Here is a 13,304-nt window from a genome sequence, read left to right on the forward strand (position 1 = left end):
CCTAAATTAGCTCACTGTCGCTTCTGTGTCCAGCACTGAGCGTCCCATTGCCTCACAAACACGGGTGTGAAAGTCATATTTCTGTTATGTTTTAATCCCTGGATCTTGCCTCCTTAATCTGCATTTTAATCTGGAAAGGATTCTCCGTTCTGAGAATTTAATCTGCCGCTTGCCTTAATCTCTGGAATCGGGTTTGGAGGTCTGGGCACAATCCTGGTACGCCACATCAAGCCAGGTCCCCGTGACATTATTTTGGGGGTGTCCCCATGTACTGTAGGTAAAACACCAGAAAGATTTCTATATTTTTTGAATTTCATGGTTTCCATGCCTCGTTTCAAGGGCGATATTCAGGCTTGGATCGCAGCTGCGTTTTTTTAGTTATTATTATTTAGATATATAACACATAATCTGTGTTTAAAGAATATGGGAATCGAGTTATTGATTAACATGACATTGTACCATAGGAATCCCATGATTGCACAACACATTAGCTATTCATCTTCTAAGCACTTATTCAGTCACAGAAGATGGCAGGGGGAGGTAGGGCGAGGAAACACACTCTCCAGTAGGCAGGTATATCTTCTTAGAGTTTCTGTATGTACATATGTGTAATACGGATTGCTTTAATAGGTCATGTGATCTGTCACATGACAGCCTAAGCCTCAGACCTGGATCCAGGCTGAATAGTTTGGTACTTTGGACGGATGTGACAAGCAACTGGGTTTGGATATGTCTGCTCCTCTTACACTTACACGTAGACCTGTCTACGTGAAGTTTGCGTGTTCTCTTGTGTACCCGCTTCTCTGCTTTCCACCTTCAATGCGGTAGGTTAATTGATTTCTCCAAATGGCCCGTAGCATGTGCCCTGTGATGGAATTCCATCCAGGTTCACCTTCTCGAGGTCCTGAAGACATATCCTGAAGAGCAGGTCTACCTCTGGGACTTTTATTGTGACATACAGTATCACAGCCATGACCTTAAGGGATTCCCACAGCATGTGACTCTCTGCAGAGAAGGGAAACGTCCTTCCTCTACCACTGGGACGTTTCTCCTCCCCAGTTAAGATCACCCTAAAATGTAATGCGCCACCAGCAACCGCAGATCTCGACACCATGGCAACATTTCATTCGAATTATTTATTTATCTTTTTTTTTCCATCAAATAATGCATGAGGATCTCAGCTGAGCCGCAGTAGAACGTAAGCAGTTTGGAATTTAATGAGCTCCCTCCTCTGGTGGCTTTGGGTAGCTGCAGAATCCTGAGTAGTTTAATTCTAGTCATTAAGCTTCTATAGCCTTTGCTTCTATGCATGATTATATTTAGCCACCCTAATATGCTAATCAGCTATAATGCTGGGTGCCACACTTGGGGGAGGGGGGGCACTGAGGCTTCACACCTTCAGCGTTGGGGGTCTGAATGCCCTCCCTTGGCTTTGGGTGTGTGGAGTTTCCATGTCCTCCACAAGATCACACTGACTTTTCACTGGGAGCTCTGGATTCCTCCCACTGTCCAAAAACACACCGTCTGAAAAATGCCCAGTGTAAGTACATGGACCGGAAGGGACCCCCACCTTGTGCCCAGTGAATTCTGGGAAAGATTCTACCATCATGCTACCCCAGTACTGGATAAGCAGCTATGAAAGATGAATGAACTATGATTCTTATAAATCTTCCAGATAAATGTCAAGGTGTAAGATAACCAAAGGAAGCATAAAAGTAAATTTAATAAGACATTAAAAATGTAAAACGATTTTAGGGGAAGGAAGGGACAGCATATTCTTTCACCCATTATGGCCAAAGGCCAGGTGACCAGCAGCTCTGATAATAATTTGTGCCTTAGAGGTGTCCGAGAACCTGCCTGTTTTTTGGCAGGCGAATGAGGTGGACACCCTGGAGTTTTATCCCAGGTGGGTTTGTGCAGGGCAGGACCCCCGATCATCCCTTAAGCTGTGCTCCGCTATCAGCTTCAAGAGGCCCTCCCTGCTAGACACTAAGCAATAAATAAATATGACCCCATTGTATTCCTGTGGAGGGGGCTCACTGTCCTTGTTCTCACGTGCAATGTAAACTGAGGCATACAATGGGAGGCTGGTCCGTTATGTCATTCCCAATCCCGCCGGACCGCTCCTAAAACCCCCTTTTTCATGGGAAAGGGAGCGTGGAGAGATTGAGAGATTGAGAGAACAGAGGCTCCCCTGGTGTGTCCAGGCTTTTGCTGACACACGGGCCAGTCACATGACCTGCATTCCTTAACAGTGTCGTGGTTTGCAGGGACGTGACAGTGAGGAGCCAGTGGCCTGGCGCTGAAGGAGCCTCCAGTGGTCGTTAGTGCCTGGCCCTGAGGTGCAGTGTGTTCAGAAGAGCTCTACAGGAACCAGATGTGAGATGCAGTGCGTGAAGCATGAGCTATAGGGTGTGTAACATGAGATACAGTGTACAACTGGATCATGAAAAAGGAAAACACGAGATACTTTGTGTCTAACTGGATTATATCCCCCATTCTTCAGAACTGGGCCAAATCACACCTTGCCAAAAAAAAAAAAGATTACATACAGACATATAAATTCTATTTTTTTGGGGGGGGGGTGAAATTTTATATTTAGAATATTTATTTGTATAAAATCAATAAGATGTACATATCTATTCGTCAACTTACATTTTTTTAACTTCTAAACTTGGCCTGTCCCAGAAAACACCCTTATCCCAGACAAGAATTCACTGCCCAATCCATTTAAAAATGTGTCAATAGCCTTAATCTTAAACTAATAATACCTACTGATAATATAGGTGTACATTTTTACTATTATAATCCTCTTTGATTTAAAATATATATATAAAATGTTCCCTGTTTAAAGTTGAGTTCCAGATTTTTATGAACTCCATCAGATTTCTATAAAAACATTATTTAATCAGGGACAAAAGGATCAGCCGTATCCTAAGGACCCCGATCTCACTTCCTGCTTTCAAATAGGAGGTTCATGTTTGAAATGGCATTCTGTACACTTCCCAGTTTTTTAAATGTTTGTGTACTAATTTGTGTTTTATATGTCAGCTCCGTCACTGAATCACCTTCAACAGATGGATTTTTTTTCTGTCATCAAAAGTATGTTCAGAATGGTTTACAAAAATGAACTTACGCCAATAAAAAAAATCTATTGTACACCTACCTACTGTGTGTTATTTGCGTTATAAATGTGTTTTATTTTATAATACTATGGATTTTTGTGTGACTGATGGAGCCGTCAGCTGCAACAAATACTGTTTAAGATAAAAGGAAAGTGGATAAAAGGAAACTTGGAGGTTGGCCCATTAAAGATTTAATAGCCAAGACTTTGATCTTTTAAAATATATTTTCCTAGCATGACTGAATAGTAAAAATAAAAATCCCCCCAAAATAAGATTCTGTTCCTTTCCTCAAGAATGCGTGATATAGAAACAAGGCAAAGGATACATTGTGTCAAACTGGATTATATAAAAAGAAAACACAAGATAAATGGTGTGCAAGAGAATTATATGCAAAAAACCTGTGATGTGTCTTCAACTTTATTACATAGAAATAACAGGAGACACAGTGTGTCCTTCAGGACTTGCTGAGGTTGGTGGGAAATCAGCTGTTATGAGAGTGGTCCGTGCATTTCTATCTCCAATCAGAACTCTACACAAATCGTAGGATACACTGTATCCAACTGGTTTATACAGAAGCAAGATATGAGATACAATGTGTCCAACAGGATGATATAGAAAAAAAACGTAAGGTGTATTGTGTCCAACTGGTGAACATAAGATACGTTGTGTGCAAGAGAATTATATGCAAATAAACCCTGCAATGCGGCTTGTCCAACTTTATTACACGGAAAGGACATGAGACACAGGGCGTCCATCAGACCTGGCTTAGGTTCATGGGAAATTGGCTGCAGTGAGAGAGGTCTGTGCATTTATATCTCCTACACTTAATTTGCTGAATAAGTGTTCGTGAAATGGGGCAAGGAGGGGTGGGGGTTGTAGCCTCGGGAGGAGTTATAGAAGAACTCCCCCACCCCAGCGCCGCTAAGAAGGAATCACCATCGCGACTCACGACTGCTCGTTTTCTGATGGCTTGCTGGGAAAACAAGGGCCGCGGAGAATCACCCGTCCCCTCCCTGCACCTATGGGCGGATCACTTCCTCATGTGTTTATCCACAGGAAGGAGGCAGACGGAGGGTCTCGGACATGCTGGGGCCCCCGCGGCCCGAAGAATGGGCCCGAGGCCTTGAGCGGAGCCCACTGAGTGATCCCCTGGGGTGCAGGCTGGCTGCCTGACACTCACCCAGCCCTGCCAGGCATGCCCGCCAGAGAGGGCCGGCCCCCTCTGGGCACCGCCGGTGAAACAGCCCTCCGATGACACACGGGGACCGCTTTTCCAGATTGGCCTTCCTGTCTTTCTGCGAGGGAGAAAAAAAAAAACGAGAAAAAGATCACAGCAATAATAAACTACAGCTGCGGGCCGACAAACACGGCAGGAAGAATAACAAGCTTTGCCAGGCCCTGATAGAGTGTGCCGGTTATAAACAGTTCACAAATAAAGGCCGAAAGGCGGGCCGTCCCTGGGAAGCCAGAGGCAGACCCCTGGGCCGAAGGGGGCCGGGAGAGTGAACGGGTGCATGGCTTCGCCCTTCCATGTGTCAGTGGTACAGCACAGCCGAAGCTGACGCAGTGTCCCTCCCCCCCACCCAGGTAGCCTATCCAGCTGCTGCCCCACTACATGGGGATCCCCCCACCCAGGTAGCCTATCCAGCTGCTGCGTGTTTCGACTGGCTCCCACTACATGGGGATCGATAGTAGCAATGCTGGGGTGGGTGGGCTCATTGTTTATCGGAAGGTTGTGAGTTCAAATCCCATGTACAACAGTTGGGCCCCTCAGCAAGGGCCTTAACCCCAAATTGCTCCGGGGACTGTCTGACCCTGCTTTCAATCATACCTTGCTTTGGGTAAAAGCATCTGCTAACTTAATTGTAATTCTAATTGTAAATGTAATTAAAGAGTGGTTAAAGAGCTGGATAACAGGGTTTAGGCCGTGGGCTTCAGCCTTGGGAAGGGCCCAGGCGTTGGACCTTGAAGAAAAAGCCTGGCCTCATTTGAGCCAGCAGGTGAGGGGCATTCTCACTGAGCCAAGACACCTTCTGGAAGTTTCTGTGTGCAGAAAGGTCACGTGTGGGTGTAGCGTAGGACCAAAACCGTATTTATTTCAAGCTTACAGTCGAAACAGTTTGGGTAAGTTTATTTAAAGGGACAGTCCGCTATGAAATGGTGGATTTCTGTCACTTTGAGGTCGGCAGAGTGGGACAGTGGGGGAAGGGGGCTGGAGCAGTGACGGCTTTGATTTAGCTTAGCATCTTAGTGCAGGTGTTAAACCCTGCAACTGTAAACAAATGGGGTGGGGGGGCACAAGGAGGATGCTGTCTGGGTGGGGGGGGGGGGTGGCTCTCTCTTCACAGGGACGCAGCAGCGGTGGCAGCTACTGGGTGCCACATTGTATGGAAACGTAGGGAAGAGGTCGTGGCGTGGGGGTCCGGGCTGATGAGGGCCACCCGCTGTTTACAGGACAAGATCAAAGGCGAGGGGAAATCCTGTGACATCACTGGAATGCGTCTCTGTGTGTCCGGATGGAAGATGGATGAAACAGACACCGGGGGATGCCTCCGAAAGACGTGCAAATGTGCAAGACAGCAGGCTAGTGCGAGAGTCACCCGGAAATTTCTGGAAGCTTCTGGCGCAGCGGGCAGAGGAAGCGAGGCACTGGGATGGACGGAATATGACTCGAGTTGGGTTTTGTCTTGGGGGTGGGGGGTGCATCCAAATTAGTCATCCGTAGCCCTTCTGTAAAACCAGTGACTGTTTGGGGAGGTCCACTCCCCCCCCCCATTTGACACTTTCCTTCAAAGCAGGAAAGCCCGCCTGCTATAATCATTAAGCCCTCGTCCGACCCCCGTGGCCGCCACCTCCTTGGACGGGCAGTACTGACTCACGCTCCCTTGTCGGACGCACAGGATGGGGCTTGACGCTTTTTCCACTCGAGATTGCGCACGCCATACAGGAAACAAACATGAGCTCAGCGGACAGTCCTCCTCTTGCCCACGGGGGGGTAATCACCATCCCATTCTGTTTACCGCTCCTCAAACCAGTGAGTCAGCGCATCTATGCAAAACATAAATAAAAGGTAAACTAACAGTGAGCATAATAACCTTTATTGAGGTTATTGATGATTTATTTCTAAAGCAACGTACAGTTGAGGGAGTAGGGTCAGCATGTCCATGGAGCACCTGGAGCTAAGGGCCTTGCTCAGAGACCCAATGGTAAAATCACTCTGCCGATTAAGGGATTTGAACCAACAACCTCCTGATCATAGGCACAGAGTCAAAACCCACAGATCCACACACCTCTGATCCAGGTGAAGGTCACCTGGAAAGTATGTCAGGCAGCATAGGGCAGTAGGCAGGGATACACTCTGGACCGGATACCAGTCACACACTGTATACACATACACACACACACACACACGGGGAATTTAGAGATGCCAAATAGCCTAACAGCATTGTTTTGGGTTGTGGGAGGAATCTCCACACAGACACACACACAGAGCAGAGGAATGATTTGAACCCCCACTCCTGGAAACGAGAGGGAACAGTCCCGATCATGGAGCTATATAGGAAAGTCAGTTTTTCCTGAATATATAAGCATGGTCATTTTAAGCCACTATTTATTGCTGGTTTAAAGATGCACAAGGCAGGGGACACACTGCACGGAATGTATAATCCAGGCTCTTCAGTGTATTTTTTTCTCTGGTTATTCAAAGTAGCATAATTTGTGATCTAACCTTATTTTATGATGGATATTAAAAACTAGTTCAGACTGAATAATTTAAAATGTAGGACCAAATGTTCAGGACGTCATGATGCTTAACCTGGTAAAGCTTCAGTGATGATGAGTTCATACAGCTGAACAGATCTCGTGCAGATCCACACCGCCCAGAGTGCAGGTTGTACCTGGGAGTCTGGCTGCAGAGTCAGAACCACACCGCCCAGAGTCCAGGTCGTACCTGGGAGTCTGGCTGCAGAGTCAGAACCACACCGTCCAGAGTCTAGGTCGTACCTGGGAGTCTGGCTGCAGAGTCAGAACCACACCGCCCAGAGTCTAGGTCGTACCTGGGAGTCTGGCTGCAGAGTCAGAACCACACCGCCCAGAGTCCAGGTCGTACCCGAGGAGTCTGGTTGCAGAGTCAGAACCACACCGCCCAGAGTCCAGGTCGTACCTGGGAGTCTGGCTGCAGAGTCAGAACCACACCGCCCAGAGTCCAGGTCGTACCTGGGAGTCTGGCTGCAGAGTCAGAACCACACCGCCCAGAGTCCAGGTCGTACCTGAGGAGTCTGGCTGCAGAGTCAGAACCACACCGCCCAGGGTCCAGGTCGTACCTGAGGAGTCTGGCTGCAGAGTCAGAACCACACCGCCCAGAGTCCAGGTCGTACCTGGGAGTCTGGCTGCAGAGTCAGAACCACACCGCCCAGAGTCCAGGTCGTACCTGAGGAGTCTGGCTGCAGAGTCAGAACCACACCGCCCAGGGTCCAGGTCGTACCTGAGGAGTCTGGCTGCAGAGTCAGAACCACACCGCCCAGGGTCCAGGTCGTACCTGAGGAGTCTGGCTGCAGAGTCAGAACCACACCGCCCAGAGTCCAGGTCGTACCTGGGAGTCTGGCTGCAGAGTCAGAACCACACCGTCCAGAGTCCAGGTCGTACCTGAGGAGTCTGGTTGCTGAGTCAATCTCCCAAACCATGGGGTAATATCAGCTGCTCGCTTTTGGGTGGTGTACGAGCCAGGAGGGAGTACGAGACTCGCCTGCGAGATAAGGTGAAGGTTTCCAAGCACACCCCCCCCCCCAGTGATGAGGTCATGATAATCTGTTCTGGCTAATTAGACCCCAACCTTTCAGGCCTCTGTCGAAAAGCTGTGATTAAACGCAGCCGTCTGATCTTATCAGAAACACACTCTCAGCTGCTTCCGGAAACTATCAATGATTAATGGATTTTAAAGCTTTCAAGAAGACTGTCAGAAAACAGCACTGACCATTGCTTTCACCAATAATACATGCCAGTAAAAAATTATTACCAAATTATGAAATTAATGACAATATGTAAGTTATAATGCATAAACAAACTTCATTTAAATGCAAAAGCTTACATCACAAATCTAATGATCAAGATTGAAAGGTGATTTGATTTAATTAATTATATTCCAAGTGTCAACAGTACTATCAAGAGTTTTTTTTTTTCACCTGTACAGGCAACCACTGCAGCCACTGGGTTAAGAACATCCAACTTACAGGGAACTTGTACTTACAAACTGACTGCCATATAGTGTATTATAAAATAAATTTGTGTTGAATACAATAGTCCGTAACAATACAGGCATTACCTTGCGATGCTCATGAAAACATTGCATGACTTCAGCAGTTTCTTGGCTCAAGGTACAGCACAGTACCATATGTAGTTACTCTTATTATTACTGCATAATAACAACAACAATAATAATAATAATAATAATAATAATAATAATAATAATAATAAGCATTGCTATGTTATTCATGTCCTCCACAGTGAATACCTGTGCAAGACAAGCATTAAACTCATTAACTACATCGATTTCATTTTCATTTATAGGACCCTTACTATCCTGCAGATTAGTGATTTCAGCTCTTAGAGCTCTTTTGGAGTTAAAACGTTGGAAGAAACGTTTAATGTCATCCTTAGCCTCCAATGCAATCTTCATTTTCACATCCCTCTTAATGGGTCTCAACCGGTAGACTCAGATACTCCTGCTTTATTCCGACATCATTAGTTATTTTCCATTTGAGGAACAGAGCCCTTTTCCTCCTGACTTTGTTCTTAATTTCAGTAATAAACCACCTTAGTTGCAGTTTCCTACATTTAGTTTTGCTGGAAACTGCTTTGAAGTCTCCTTGCATTTGCAATAACGTGCTTTAAAAAAATTCCTCTTCAAAATGTCTCTTCAACAGTTTTGTTGCTTAACTCCATCCAGTTTACAGTTTCTAGTTTCAGTCTCATACCGTTAAAGTTAACCTTCCTAACATTGTATACTTTTATTTTGGTTTTTGCTTTTCGGACACTAAAATTAACCTTGAATTTAACCATGTTATGATCACTACTGCCAAGTGAATTTTCCAACCCTATCCTGGTTATTAGAGAAAACCAGATCAAGAAGGGCTTCTCTGGTAGGAGTATTAACAAACTGAGTAAAAAAACATACTCATAATCCTGATATCATCATATAACATTCTGCTTTCCTCTACAGCTACATCAGGTGCTCTATCACAAACCCCGACAATTAGGCCATTTGAGTTCTTAGCATCTAGTTTTATCCATACAGCTTCTGTACTTTTATTTTTATCAGTGAGCTCCCTTGCATGCAAGTTTTCTTTTATGTATACTGCAACACCACCTCCCTTCTTGCCTATTCAGTCCCTATTATTATTATTATTATTATTATTATTATTATTATTATGTACTGTATTATTATTTTTACTTACCTTCAAATTTAACAGACTTAGGGGATGGATTTCTTTCATAACCTGGATGCTGCCTGTATTTTAAGAATTTGTTCTGGATTGTTGCCCATACAGGCCCACCATACCTACATACTTACAATAAAATTCACCAAACTTTGCCAGCCCACAACCCCATTGGCCCAGTGGGGAAATGCCCAGTATGCCAGAGGGCCAGTCCAGCCCTGCTCACAGACAGACAGACAGACAGACAGACAGACAGAAACACACACTATAGAGGTGGAGTCAACAGCATTACCTACTGAGCCTTTCAAAAGACATCACCCAAATCCACAGGCTACATAGTGATTTTCCTCTTCTTTTAAACCCAAGACTCAGAGGACAATTGACACAGTCAGATATTATCCCAAGACACAGCTGTGGATTACCCAGAATGCACAGCAACAGAAACAGGAAATGATTCATGACGTGAGCACAAAACAACTACGAATAGATGAAAATATTGAAAGAATGTTGAACACAAACAAATAGGGTCCTATTTATGGATCTAAAAACAGAGATATCTCAGAGTTATAAAAGAAAATCAATATTCCACATTCCATATTTTAAATAAAAATTGATTAAATTTCTAACAAGGAATTTGGTTTATTTATAAGTCAAAGCCCATGTTTTTTCTTAGGGTGAAGCGGAAATATTTCTTTGGGAGATCCAAGGAATTTCAAACTTCAGTTGAATGAAGAGGGGAGTTCAATCAGTCTGGTTTAATCAATAAACTTCAACAGTAATTGATCACGGGACCTAAATGGCAATGCTGGATATTAATGACTAACCAAAACATGAGCGGAATCATATGCCAGAAGTGAGTCATGACTTTTTCCAGGAACCCCTCTACCAGCTTCATCACTCCAGGTTCCTGAATAGCTGTCCTATTAGTTCTCGCTTTGTTTGGAAGACACTGTGTATCTCCTGCTCCAGTTCTGCTTACACTCGTACCTGGGCATTCGCCAGAAGGTCCCAAAGCATTAAGGGGATCTCATTGCTGAAAGGGTGCAAAAACAAATCCACAGTATTAGATACACCATGGAACACAGTGAAGACAGCCATCTAGAAGTGGAGAAAATATGGGACAGCAGTGATGTTACAGAGAACCAATGAAAAGACGGGATGAAAGCGGCCAGGAGGCCCACAGCAGCACTGAGGGAGCAGCAGGAATTTCTGTCAAGTACTGCTTGTGTGGTTGTGTACTACATGTGACAACAATCTCTGGTATTTTCCTTATTTTCCATATGTCTGGACTATGGGTCTAAATACTAGAACTCGTGGCCATAAGTGGAAATTAGCGGGAGAACATTTTAAAACAAATTTGAGGAAGCACTCCTTTACACAGCGTGTAGTTAGAGTATGGAATAGTCTTCCTGCTAGTGTAGCGGAAGCTGAAACCATGGGTTCCTTTAAATCAGAGCTAGATAAGATTTTAACAACTCTGAGCTATTATTTAAGTTCTCCCCAAATGAGCTTGATGGGCCGAATGGCCTCCTCTCGTTTGTAAATTTCTTATGTTCTTATGTTCTTATGGGGTTAGGGTCACAAGTCAGACGCCTTTTTTACGAAGGACAACATCCACATTTGGGGGAAAAAAAACATCAAGTCTCCCAAAAGCATGTGGGAAGGTGTGTAATGGTCTGATTAAACCAAGGTTGAACTTTTTGGCCATAATCCCAAAAGGTATTTTTTGCTCAGAACCAACACTGCGCATCACCAAAAGACCACCAGACACAGACCACACCTGCGGTGAAGCATGGTGGGGGCAACAACACACCTTGGGGTTGTTTTTCTTCAGCTGAAACTGGGGCTTTACTCAAGGTGGAGGGAATTGTGAACAATTCCATATACCGGTCAATTTTGACCCAAATGCTTCAGGTATCTGCTAGAAAGCTGAAGATGAAGAGGAGTTTCACTTTTCAGCATGACAATGACCCCAAGCATATATCCAAATCAATAAAATAATGGCTTCACCAGAAGAAAATTAAATCTTTGGAACGGCCCAGCCAGAGTCCAGACCTAAATCCAACTGACAATCTATGGGGTGACCTGAAGAGGGCTCTGCACAAGAGGTGCCCCCACAATCTGACAGATTTGGAGCAGTTTTGCTAGGAACAGTGGGCAAATACTGCCATGTTAAGATGTGGCATGCTGATAGACTCCTACGCAAAAAGACTGAATGCTTTGGTGAGGTGCATAGTGCGTAAAAGTCACTAACGCTCCGACTCAATAGCCGCTGAGTTCTGAACTTCCTCTCACATTAACCGCAGTACAACTGTGCGCTGGGAGCTTCATGGAATCAGCTTCCACAGCTGCTGCATCCAAGCCTCACATCACCAAGCGCAATGCCAAGCGTCGGATGGAGCGACTGACTGCATTGTTTCTCCCCCAACCCCCACCCCCCCCCGGGGCCAGCCATGGGGGGAAGGGTCAATTGTGTTCCAGCATGTCTTTGCACCAGTGCACAAAGTCAGCTCCATAAAAACATGACTGGGTGAGTTTGGTGTGGAGGAACTTGACTGGTCCGCACAGAGCCCTGACCTCATCCCCATGAAACACCTTTGGGATGAACTATAATAAAAAGATTGTGACCCAGGACTTTAGCTCCAACATCAGTGCCTGACCTCTTCTGGGTGAAAGGGGCAAAAATTCCACAGAGACACTCCGAAATCTTGTGGAAAGCCTTCAGAGAAGAGTGGCAGCTGTTACAGCTGCAAAGCAGGGGACCAATTCCAGGTCTCCTCATCCATTTCTCCATATTGTGCATTTCTAGGGCCCAAGCAGCATAGTTACTGGATCCCTGTTGATTTTTTTTTTTACGTTTTTGTTGCTCGTGAGTTTGTGCTACTATGGAGAAAATCCTGGGGGGAAATAATAGTAGGTCCTGTTAGAATGACATTGCTGGTCATCAAACTGCTGAGCACCTTGGAGGAGTCACATGATACATCACATGATGCGTCACATGCAAATGTGGATGCCGGTATGTGTATGTATGTGAAGGAGAAGGTGTGTGTGTGTGATGTCACTGTTGACACATCCCCTCAATCACAGACCATCCTGAGGGACAGTGCTCCAGTCCAAGTCTCGCCTCCCACAATTAGCCAGCCACTACCTCGTTATTCCATTAGTTCCCGACAAGCTTCTCATTAACAGGCTCTAGAGTGAGCACTCAGATGGGCTGCTGGATGAGTGACGGCACCCTGTTTGGGCTGTCTGTTGATGTATAAATACCCCGGCTTTAATTTGTTTAATGTGAGCCGTCGTCACCTGGCCCAGTGAAGCGGTCCTGTATCCGCTGGGCTCGCTGCAGCCCTCGATATACTGCGACCCTGAGCAACCACAACAGGAAAATAATATTTCATTAGGAGGCTGGGACTCCACCCCAAGATTGCAAGGTGGGCAGATACTTCAATATTTGTCGTATTTTTAGAGAATTTGCAGGACGTTTCAACCGAAACAGGAAGTAGAGGAAAGTTTGGCTCAAGAGAGAGACAGTTCCCGCTCAAACAAAACAATATCCCAAGCAAAGCCAAATAGGTGGGAAATTATGTCAACAACGCTCCCCCCACAGATCGTAAATGTTGCCAATAAACATTTGCATTCATTCGAAAGCACTACTGAGTGATCCTGAAAATCCCATGGGAGAGGAACTCGAAAGGCCTATTCATGTGTCTCTGAAGAACAAACTGTACCAATTACCCACAAATTA

The sequence above is a fragment of the Paramormyrops kingsleyae genome, chromosome 4 (genome assembly GCF_048594095.1).
Source record: "Paramormyrops kingsleyae isolate MSU_618 chromosome 4, PKINGS_0.4, whole genome shotgun sequence".
Classification (NCBI taxonomy): domain Eukaryota; kingdom Metazoa; phylum Chordata; class Actinopteri; order Osteoglossiformes; family Mormyridae; genus Paramormyrops; species Paramormyrops kingsleyae.